Here is a 10,019-nt window from a genome sequence, read left to right as displayed (position 1 = left end):
CGGAGCCGGAGCCGGAGCCGGCGGGGCCGAGGGCGCTGCGCGGGGCGGGAAGCGAGTCGCAGCGGGGGAAGGCAGCAGGCGAGCGCTCAGGAGRAGGGATCTCCGCCGCATCCCGAGGAGCGGAGCAGCAACGGCGCGAGAGCAGGTTACTCCACCTGCCCCGCGTCCCCGCTCCGCGGGGAGCRCCTGAGGGAGCGAGAAGTTGGTCGCCCTCCTGACCCATGTGGCTGACGAGGAGGTTGCTGCCAGCTCCGCTTTGGGGGGAGCCGCCGTGCGCACRGGGAACCAAACCGCGCTTCTCCAASCAGACCTCTGCTTCGGTTCCTAATTGCACGCAGCCAGCCAGCRCTTCCTCCTCTACCCACCTGCCAAAACTGCGCCTGGAAAACGAGCTCGCTGCGGCTCGYGTTTCCAGGGAGGAGCGGCGCAGCCTTCGGCGCTGAGAGCGGGGCCCGGCTTGCAGAGCCCCAGTCCCGCGCCCCGGCGCTGGGCGGCACCGTGGGAGCACCAGCAGGGCCTCGCTGCAGATGCGGCTGGATTGCACGTGTGTGCACGCTGCCGCTGTGCAGGCTCTCCGGTTTCGGGAAGTTCCCGTTGAGCCGTTTTCAGGCTGCGTTGCTCCACTCGGCCCTGCTGCGATGCACTATCRATGCTAATGTGATTTTCTTGGAAGCCAGAATGGAAACATTCTAACCTCATATTATAAAAAATAACAAATACGTGCAACGCGGCAAGGCAAGAAAGCGCCGTCTGGGGCTTTCGGTGCCTCGCGCTCCGCTCTCCCGCTTTACAGCACAACCAGAGCCCCTCGGTCCGGTTACAGCCTTCGCTTTGTATTACACGGCTGGTTATCGGCGATCCTCGTTACCAGATGGCGACGGCTGGGCTGTGGCTGGCTTCTGTCCGCACGTGGCCGCGGAGGGCAGGCCCCGCTTGCGCGCCCGGGGAGGCGGCTCGCATCTCCTCTCTGCCGCAGCACGCAGGATGCTGAGCTCGATCCGGGCACGAAGCGCTCCACTGAAATTAATTGTTAATGAAGCTCTATATATCACAGGTAACGAGAGATACATTTGTTCTTGGGATGGATAYGTTGTTAAGTGTCTTAGACTGAAAAATGGAGATATCTTCACTTTCACTGCTTTGCATAGGAGGGTCCTCTAGTGTAAGTGCTCTGCTAAGTTACTGAAAAATGAACATAAATGATAACTGATGCTTATGCAAAACGGCCATCCTGTACTTCTCTTGTGTCTGTAGGAGGAACTCTGTGCTGGTCCTGCCTGCGGCCTGCCTGTGCGTGCCACTGGGCGTGGAGAAAGGTGCGTCACAGAGGAGATGCTCCTCTTCTGCCCCTCCAGAGAGCAACCGGGAGACAAATCCAGCCATGGAGGATTAAACTGGCCTCCTCCTTCTCTGCACAGAACGCTGCAGAGCTGTGGTCCATGAGTAGAACWGGAGATGCCTGGATGGGAGGCAGAATATGATGCAAGGGGAAGTCTCWCAGGATTCCCAGCTCCGCTTCTGTGGCTCCACCCGTGCTGGGCTAGCTCTGTGTCTGCTCCAAGCCACTGGACTCATTGCGGTCACACCGCATGCGGAGAGCAGGAGCTCTCAGCCTGCCCTGTGGATCAGCAGGGAAGCAAGTATACAGCATAGCCAGGCTCCTTCCCAAGGTGGTCTGCTTACAGTGATCACAAGGAGTGGGGCAGTCTAGAGCCACGGAAAATTTAAGAAATTTTTCTTTATATGATGGAAAAGCTTCCTGAAGGAAGGGGCCAAAGGCCCAAAGCTACAGAGGATGAGGAAGACTGGGCAAGGGCTTGGCCATGACGTGCTGGGACAGAAGGACCCTGGAAGTGGATGGATGGACTCAATAGGTCTTTCCTGTCTCTGAWTTCTACATTGCTGCCAAGTTTGATTTCTCTCTGAGCTGAGTTACCTGGAGCTGATCTGCAGCCAGCGTGCAGGTTATGCATTATCTGAGATTTATGAGGCATGATTTATGAGGGCGGTTGCTGTGCTGGTGTTATATCCCTGACTGAGGAGTTTAATTTTATGCATAAACTCTATTCTTGGATCATTGTACCTCCAGAAAAAAAGCACTTTTCAGTTACTCACTGTTCCTAGGGCCAGGGAGTGGAATAGAGTCTGGTTTGGTGCTGTCTCACAGGCTTTGGTGCCAGGAGGACACCCCACAGCTCAGCAGCCAGGGCAGCCCTTCTGAAGGGGGAGAAGGTGCAGAGTCGGCATTTGAAACCAAACAGTGAGTTTCCATAAGTAAAATACATCTGCCCAAGTGTGGGCTTTGCTCTGCAGCCAGCARTCCTGATCCTAAAACCGCTGCTTCTCAAACAGAAGACTCCCACTGACTTGGTGGGTTTGGGCTTGGGCCCATGTTGCCCAGATGGTCATGGTCCTACCAGCCGAAGGTGGCCATCAGCGCCGTGGACGGTGTCGCTCTCCAAAAGGAAGCTATGGAGGTTTCTTTCTGGGCAGGGATATTGRGCATGAGGACGGCAGGGAGAGGAGCGCTGGGTCTGGAGGAGTTCCCGTCCCCGCTGAACAGCGTGTGCACGTAGCCGTGCCCGACTCAGAGCAGGGAGCGCAGCGCCTCCGGAGCCGGGACCATCCGAGGAGCCAGGCCTGCGCCGGGGGCTCTGCGGCAGCAGACCGCGGTGCCGGTGCTGTGCGCTGCATGTCGTCACCGTGGGGCCCGACGTTGTGTTGCAGCCGTGGAGGCTTCTGGGGGGTGTTTGGGGTGACGTTGCTCCGCTCCCGCTGCCCGCGCAGCTCCTGCCGTTCCAGCCTCGTGCTGCGGCCCGGCCTCCGGCGGGGAGGCAGCTGCGCCGGAGCGGAAAGCAAATCCGCCGGGGGAGAGGGCCAAGGACCGCGCCGTGCTCCGACTGACACGGACCATCTGTGCCCCGGCCTTGAAATTCCGGCAGAGCCGTTCYGCCTGGCTCCGGCTGCGACCCTCCAGCAATTTCGCGTGTCCTGCAGCCTGGTAGGAAACGTGCCGTAGCCTCGGGACACAGATGCTTGTTGTGCCGGGGCTGGGCCCGGAGGGAGGGCGAGCTGGCGCCGGCCGCGGCCATCCCCCACCTGTTTGCACTCGGCAGAGCCGTTTTGTGCCGCGCGCTGCCGCGAGCAGTCGCCTTCGCCCGCCCCTGCCCCTGCCCCGGGCGACCCGTCTCGTCCCTCCTCTCTCTTCCCGATTTCTTTGCTGCCCCTCGGACGGCTGGATCTGGAGGCTCCGACGCCCAAGGGTGCTCCGTGGCCGCAGCAGCGCCCACCGTGCGGCTCTGCCGCCGGGGCTTGGGCACGCCGCGCTCCCGGGGCCGCTCCGAGGCCCCCAGAGGCCCGCAGGCAGCCCCGGGGCCGCAGCGCTTTGCTCTGCGGCCGCTCCACGCTGGCTGCCTGCTCCTGGGGAAAAAAATGATGCGAGGAACCGCTGAGGTCTGCTGCACGGCTGCGCTCCCCGCCGCTCCCCAGGTAAATGTTGCTGTAATAGGATTTGGTCCACATCGCTGGAAAGGCTTCGGGGGAGGATGTGGGGCTTTTCATCACGTTAGCTCCGTCACGCACCAGGGAGGACGAGGCCCCGGCCGCGGCTGCTGCAAGCCCTGGTCTTCGCTAAGAGCCTGGGCCGGGAGCTGCGGCCGGTGCCTTTCCGGAGACGGGGAGAGAGGAACCGCTTTCTGCATCCCCGGCTCCAGCCCTGTCTGTAGCGAGGCAGGAAAACCRGGGAGGTGGGGAGCTGGGGAGGCTCCGGAGGGAGCCGAGAGACGCCGCGGTCTCCAGCCTCGCTACTCCTTCCTGAGTTCCTGCTTTGCACAAAAAAATGCCTTTGGCGCGAGCGTGTGGCTCTCGGCTGGGGGCTCGAGCAGGCCGAGCTCTGCCCTGGGGCGGGCGGGATTGCTGCCAGTGCCAAACGCTGCTCCCGCTGTCTCCCCGCTCCGAGGAGCCCCATTAGCCGGGCCGGAGCAGCCAGGCCGGATGCGGCGGATCCGGCGGCTGCAACGCGGCTCGGCCTCGGCGGCGGGAGGCGGCCGTGGGACGCCGCGGCGCTGGGACCCCGGCCGCAAGGCCCCAAGGCYGGAGCGACTGGAAATTTGGAAGATTCACAAGGCAGAGACTGAGACTATAAAGGGAGCTGAGGAAGCTCATAAGGAGGTGTAAATTGGAACAATATGGGCTGTGTCGTGTCCTGATTTGGCTTCAGGGAATTAAGAGCTAATCTCTTCCCTGAGACCAGGATTGCTGGAGCTGTGCACACAGCAAACGAGGGATTTCATGATCTCTGAGCGAACCGGCGGGTGCCAGTGCAGGAGACACCRGGCTGAGACAGTAAATGGTTATTTTTACATTTGGTTTTTCCGGGGCTGTTGAAGTGAGTGTTTAAAGTCCAAGCTCCTTCGTGCACATTTACTTTTTTAATAAAGGATCCCTGTGCACACTCCAGCGGGAGGAAGGGGCTGTGACTTGGTGGCGGTGGGCTGGGAACTGGTGACAGCAGGCTGTAAACTGGAGGCATCCAGCGGGGCTCGCACATCTGCGACGCGCAGTTGCCGTGCTGGAGGAGCGGCAGGGAGGGACGGTGGGGGCCGGGCTGGCTGCCGCGGCAGCTCCTGCCCAGCCCGCCACGRCACCCTGGACCCCTCCTGCCCCAAATACACCCCAAAACATTCAAAGGCACTGAACATCACTGAAATATCATCATTAAAGTAATTGGTGTCCAAACCTACGCTGCTGGGCCGACACRGAGTCTGGCTGGCTGTTCCCCAGGGGAGGTTTAGGATGCTGATTTTATTTATTTTTTTTTTATTGGAAGGTTTCCACCAGTGCTTGGCCCCAAAAGGCTCTGGGTCCACAGGCCCATGTGGGCGCTCGCGCCCCTGGAGCGACGCAGGGCCCGGCTGCAGCCCTCCTCTGCCATCGACGTCCCCTGTTATCTGGGTCAGAGATGAGCAAGTGCAATAAGAAAGGGGGAAAAAAAAAGAGCGAGCGAGGAAAAGCCAGCGTTGTTTCATTCATGCGGACGTTATTTGCTGCTCAGGATGAAAAACACATCCCATCCCGCCAGCTTTTAGTGCCCAGCCTCCCCCGGCTGCCGGAGCAGCTCCGGGCAGCAGGAGGAGGAGGAGGAGGAGGATGGTTGCGTGTCGGAGGGATTAGCTCTGCTCGCCGCGAGTGAGGAGCGCTGCTGGGCCGGGAGCGCTGCGAACCCCGGCCGTGTCCCGCTCGGGAAGAGCCCCGGGAAGAGCACGGGCGCAAAGCGCCTCCGGCCCCGCGCCGCAGCCCGGCGGCCCCGGGGCAGGCGCGAGACCGGCGCGCGGGGCGCGGGGCGCGGGGCCGCGGCGGGCGCGGGCGGCGGTGCGGTTGCGGTGCGGTTGGGGTGCGCGGGAGCAGCGCGGCCCTGCCTGCCAGCCCGGGATTCGCGGGCGCAGCGACGCCGGGGCGGCTTGGCGAGAGCTGCGAGTTGATCTCGCGGAAGGAAATGGAGCTGTCGTCGGGGCTGGGTTTGCTCCGGGCGTTGCGCTCTGCTGCCTGGCTCGGCTGACGAGCGCATGCCTGCCGGAGCATTGCTGCAGTGAAAGGCTGCTGAGCGAGCAGGGGGCGAGAGGCGCTCGAGAGCGAGCAGGGGGCGAGAGGCGCTCGGGGGCGAGCAAGGTGCGAGAGGCACTTCACGGATTTTTCCTTGCTCTGAGTCCTTCCCCTTGTTTTTCCCTGTGGCCGTTTGGATCCATGGGGACCTTGTTCTGAGACGTGTTTTTCTCCCAGAGCCCCCTAACGCGCAGCCTGCTGTTTTTGCTCAGAAACAGAAGAAATCCCAGAGAGCAGCCGAAGGAGCCCCAGGAGCGACCTCGCTGCTGCGCCCGCAGGGAGAGGCAGGGCGAGCAGGCGCCCGCGGCGGCGCCTTGCTGAAACTTCCCCGCGCGAGGCGTGTGCAGGGAGCCCGCGGGCCCGCGCAGCCGCGCGTGGGGCCAGCCAGCAGCGYCCCCGCGGGACCGGGACCGCGGCCGGGGCCGGGGCAGCCAGGCCAGTGCGGCTTATTGGAGCCAGGCGAGCCTGAGCGTCCCCTCCCTCCCCCCCGCTAATTCCCCTTCGTTAAGGTTCCTTAATGACCTTAATCGCCACTTCATTTAGAGCAGTCACTTTCCCCACTGCCGCCCTCCCCCAGCTTGGGAATAACATCTGCTACCCAACACTGCCCCTATAAACTGCTCCTATTTCACATCACAAAAAATATACAGGGCATTAAACTAGGTATGTTTTATAGGGGACCTGTCAAGCAGCTTAAATGCAGGCTCTAACCTACTTAAAAGTTGTCCTAATCAGGGGCGGCATGCATGTGTGCTGAGTTCACAGCGCCACTTCCGCGTGTCACCCCGGCGCTGAGGAGCGAAATGGGAATTATCCGCAGAATGAAAGAGCCGCATCGTGGTGGAAACGGCGGCAGCAGAGCAATCGCCGCGAGTGCGCGCGCGGGTGCCTGTGCGCGTGCACGCGGGTGCGCGCACCCCTTGCTGCAGGCCCGGCCCCGGCCCCAGGTCCGGCCCCGGTCCGGCCGGGGAGCAGCCGCYTGCAGCGCGGCCGAGCGGGCAGGGCCATGATGGGCCCCCCCGCGCCGGAGGATCCCCACGGCCTTGCAGAAAGGTCGTTTCCGAAGCACCCCGTGATGTGTCCTCAGCTGAGCGCTGGCCTCGTGGGCACCATGAGTGCCAGGAGCGCTGAGCTCCGTGAAGGCGCTTTGTGAATCTGCCCTGCTGAGGAGGGTCCTCTTGGCATGAGCAACCTGCTGGCTGCAGCGTGTTTCAGCACTAGGACTCTCCTGCACCATGAGTTCCTGTGCACAGACACCCCCTGAATGCACAGACACCCCTGTGTGCATGAACAACCCTGCGTGCATGGACACCCTGGCGTGCATGAACACCCCTGCGTGCACGGACACCCCTGCGTGCATGGACACCCCGGCGTGCATGGACAACCCTGCGTGCATGGACACCCCTGCGTGCATGGACACCCTGGCATGCATGAACACTCCTGCGTGCACGGACACCCCTGCGTGCATGAACACTCCTGCGTGCATGGACACCTCTGTGTGCATGAACAACCCTGTGCGCACGGACATCTCCGTGTGCATGGACACCCCTGCGTGCATGGATGACCCTGTGTGCTCAGACACCCTTGCCATGCCCAGACACCCCTGCATGCTCAGACGCCCTTGCATGCCCAGACACTCCTGCGTGCCGAGGCTGGAGCGAGCGAGGCAGCAAGGCAGCCACCTCCCCATGCTCTGGAGATGCTGCCCCCGCCATGTTGTGCCGTGGGGAGCCCAGACAGGATTGGCAAACGCTGACACACTGCTCACCCTCCCAACGTGTTGCCACAGCCCAGAACACGTCAGGAGATGGAGCAGAGGGTAGGTCATGACTTCCTCCTGGGCACAGGAAAGGGAATGGCCTCATCCTGCCCTCCGGGCGCTGATTCAGCCYCGTCTCCAGCGGAGCCTTCCCCAGCACGCGGCCCAGGGGCGCTGCGAGGAGCAGGCGGTGCGGAGCAGCGCTGCTCTCCCGCAGGCGAGCGGGACACCCAGGCTGGCCCCGCGGCCGGGGCCTGGTGCTGCAGGACATCGCAYGGGGCTCCCTGCAGTGGCTCTTTGCTCCGTGGCCATCGCGCGGGTGGGAGAAGGCATYGGCCTGGCTGCGCTCAGGGTCTGCACCTTGCACACGCAGCACGGAGAGGAGAAAYGGTTCCTGTGGCCTCCTTGTCTGGGCCAGGGATCTCTTGCGAAGCATATCAGGAATTAACACGTTCCCAAGGCCAAATGCCATTTCCTTGTGGCTGCTGTGCGTCAGCGCCCAGCGCCAGCTCCCCGGGGAGCCCGGGGGAGCTGCGATTTGCACCGCGGCCGCGGAGGCACCGGCTCCAGCGGGACGACGTGCCACCTTCGCGCCGCGGCCGGGCGTCGTGTCGGGGCTGCATCTGCCGGGAGAGGGGCCGAATGCATCGCCTCCTTCCCCTTTGCCGCCCCTCCGCCCCCGGCTGCGGCATTCCTGCCCGTCCCGGTTGGGTTGGCGGCCACTCGGCGGGGTGCCGGGGCTGCGCAGCCGTGGGCCGTCGGCAGACTTCAAAGGGGCTGCGCTAACGGGGTGGCGAGCGCCGGGGCTCGCTTTCGGCCAGCGTGCCGCCCTCCAAGGCACTCGGCCCCTAATTAAACCCCGCGCCACATTCCTCTCCCATCGCACCTCGTAAAAGGGAGGAACCCACAGAAAAGGGGCCGCGTTACGCCCAGGCTAACGATGCCTGCGCGGCGCGGCCGGGGCTGAGCCGCGGGGACCCTGCGGGGGAGAGGGCGACCCGGGGACGTGGCCGGGGCGGGTGCTGCTTGCTCTGTCCGTCGTTTCGTGTTAGCGTATGTGCAAATAAGTAGTAATCCACCATAATGAGAGCAAAACCCCACTGATCTGCAAACATGCCCCTGCGGGAGGGGGGTGTGCGGTGGAAGTGCGAGCTGCACCAGGCAGGCTGCGTTTCAGCATCACATGAAACAGGCGCACAGCTGGAATCCGCAAATATTGTGCTCCGAGGGACTTCTGGACGGGTGGCTTGATGAGCGGTGAGAGCCCATTGCTGTGGTTTCTGGGCTATCCACCGCCATTGCCAGAACTGAACGCAGGAACGTGACAGTCTTCAGCACCGCGAAGAAGCTGGATGACGGGAATTCGAAGGGTAATATAGCGCCGTGATTATAAAAGCAATTCTGTAACGTGAGCCTGCGGGTGTAGAACTCAAACCTCCCATTTCAGAGGCCTGAATTAGATCAGGAAAACCAGGATCCTTTCGACTCTCTGCAGRCCCGGGGGGATTTTCCGGAGAGCGGCAGTGCCCGGAGCAGCCCCTTCCCCTTCCCGCACCACCCGCTCCAGGTAGGTGTTGCCTGCCCCGGAGGYGGCCACGTTTCAGCCGGGCGCTACCCGCCTTGGCTGTTAAGCAGCGAGGGGCCCCTGCGCCTCCTGTTCGCCTTCGCCGGGCGATGCCCGGCTCTGCCAGGCCGCGGGAGCGCTCCCCGCTTCCCCTGCTGATGCCCGGCGGATGCCCGGCTGCGTCTCTCCGCGCAGACGGGAACCGAGGGCTCCTCTCCTCGGGCTCTTATCCACCGTCTCCTTTTAATGTGTTTTACACATGTGATGAATATCCAAGGAATTTGTTTTTTAAAGCCCGTTTTGATTGAAATCGCACATAAAAACAGCTCATGCTTGGGGCCTTCCTGTAAGTTATTATTATTTTTTTCATTTTGGAGGAAGATTATGTTTCTTAGGCAAACAGGAAAAACAACAGGGAAAAAAGACTCTGTTTGTTTCTTTAGCTCGGAGCTCGATATTGGAGCGGTTCCCCGCAGAGGGGCCGGCGGYGTGGGCAGAGCCGTGACGTCGGGGACCCACCGAAGCGCTGGGGCTGCCTGGCGCTCGTGTTGCTCTCCGTGGCTTGTGTCGGCAGCAGGGACGCGGTGGATGTGGGGTTGGATGCACGCGGGTCTGAGCCTCGGGTGGCGGGCCGGTTCCTGCTTCCACGGCAGAGAAATGACCGCGYTAAGGTGAAGGAAGGATGGGGCTGGCCTTTCCCTGGCACCGAAGGCAGCTCCAACCCCTTGCTGAGGATGGGGGAAGTGCAGTCGCTGGKTTTTTTTCTGAAAAGAAAGAAATGTTATTTTCCTTGCTGCTGCCCTTGAAATATGGGCGACCTTGCGGGCACACAGCTGCCAGCGTGGGAAAAAGAGATTGCCCTGGCCTTGCCCYGTGGGAACATGCTCTTCAGAGGTGTGACACCGACAAAGCCCATTGCTGTGTTTGAGTTTTAAGTAGTTTTTACAGAGATTTTGGGCCCAATGCACCTGACTGATTGGTCTTTCCTTTTGGTGGCCTGAGGGATAGAGTTGCCCATCAGCATTACTTCTCCTTCTGGGTTCAAATCACTGGCACGAGGTCCAGGCTGGTCTCAGGTACAGTGCTTTGAGCAAC

This window comes from Rhea americana, unplaced genomic scaffold (genome assembly GCF_003343005.1).
Source record: "Rhea americana isolate MKP2758 unplaced genomic scaffold, rheAme1 scaffold_125, whole genome shotgun sequence".
Taxonomy (NCBI): domain Eukaryota; kingdom Metazoa; phylum Chordata; class Aves; order Rheiformes; family Rheidae; genus Rhea; species Rhea americana.
Note: the sequence above shows the minus strand (reverse complement) of the source record.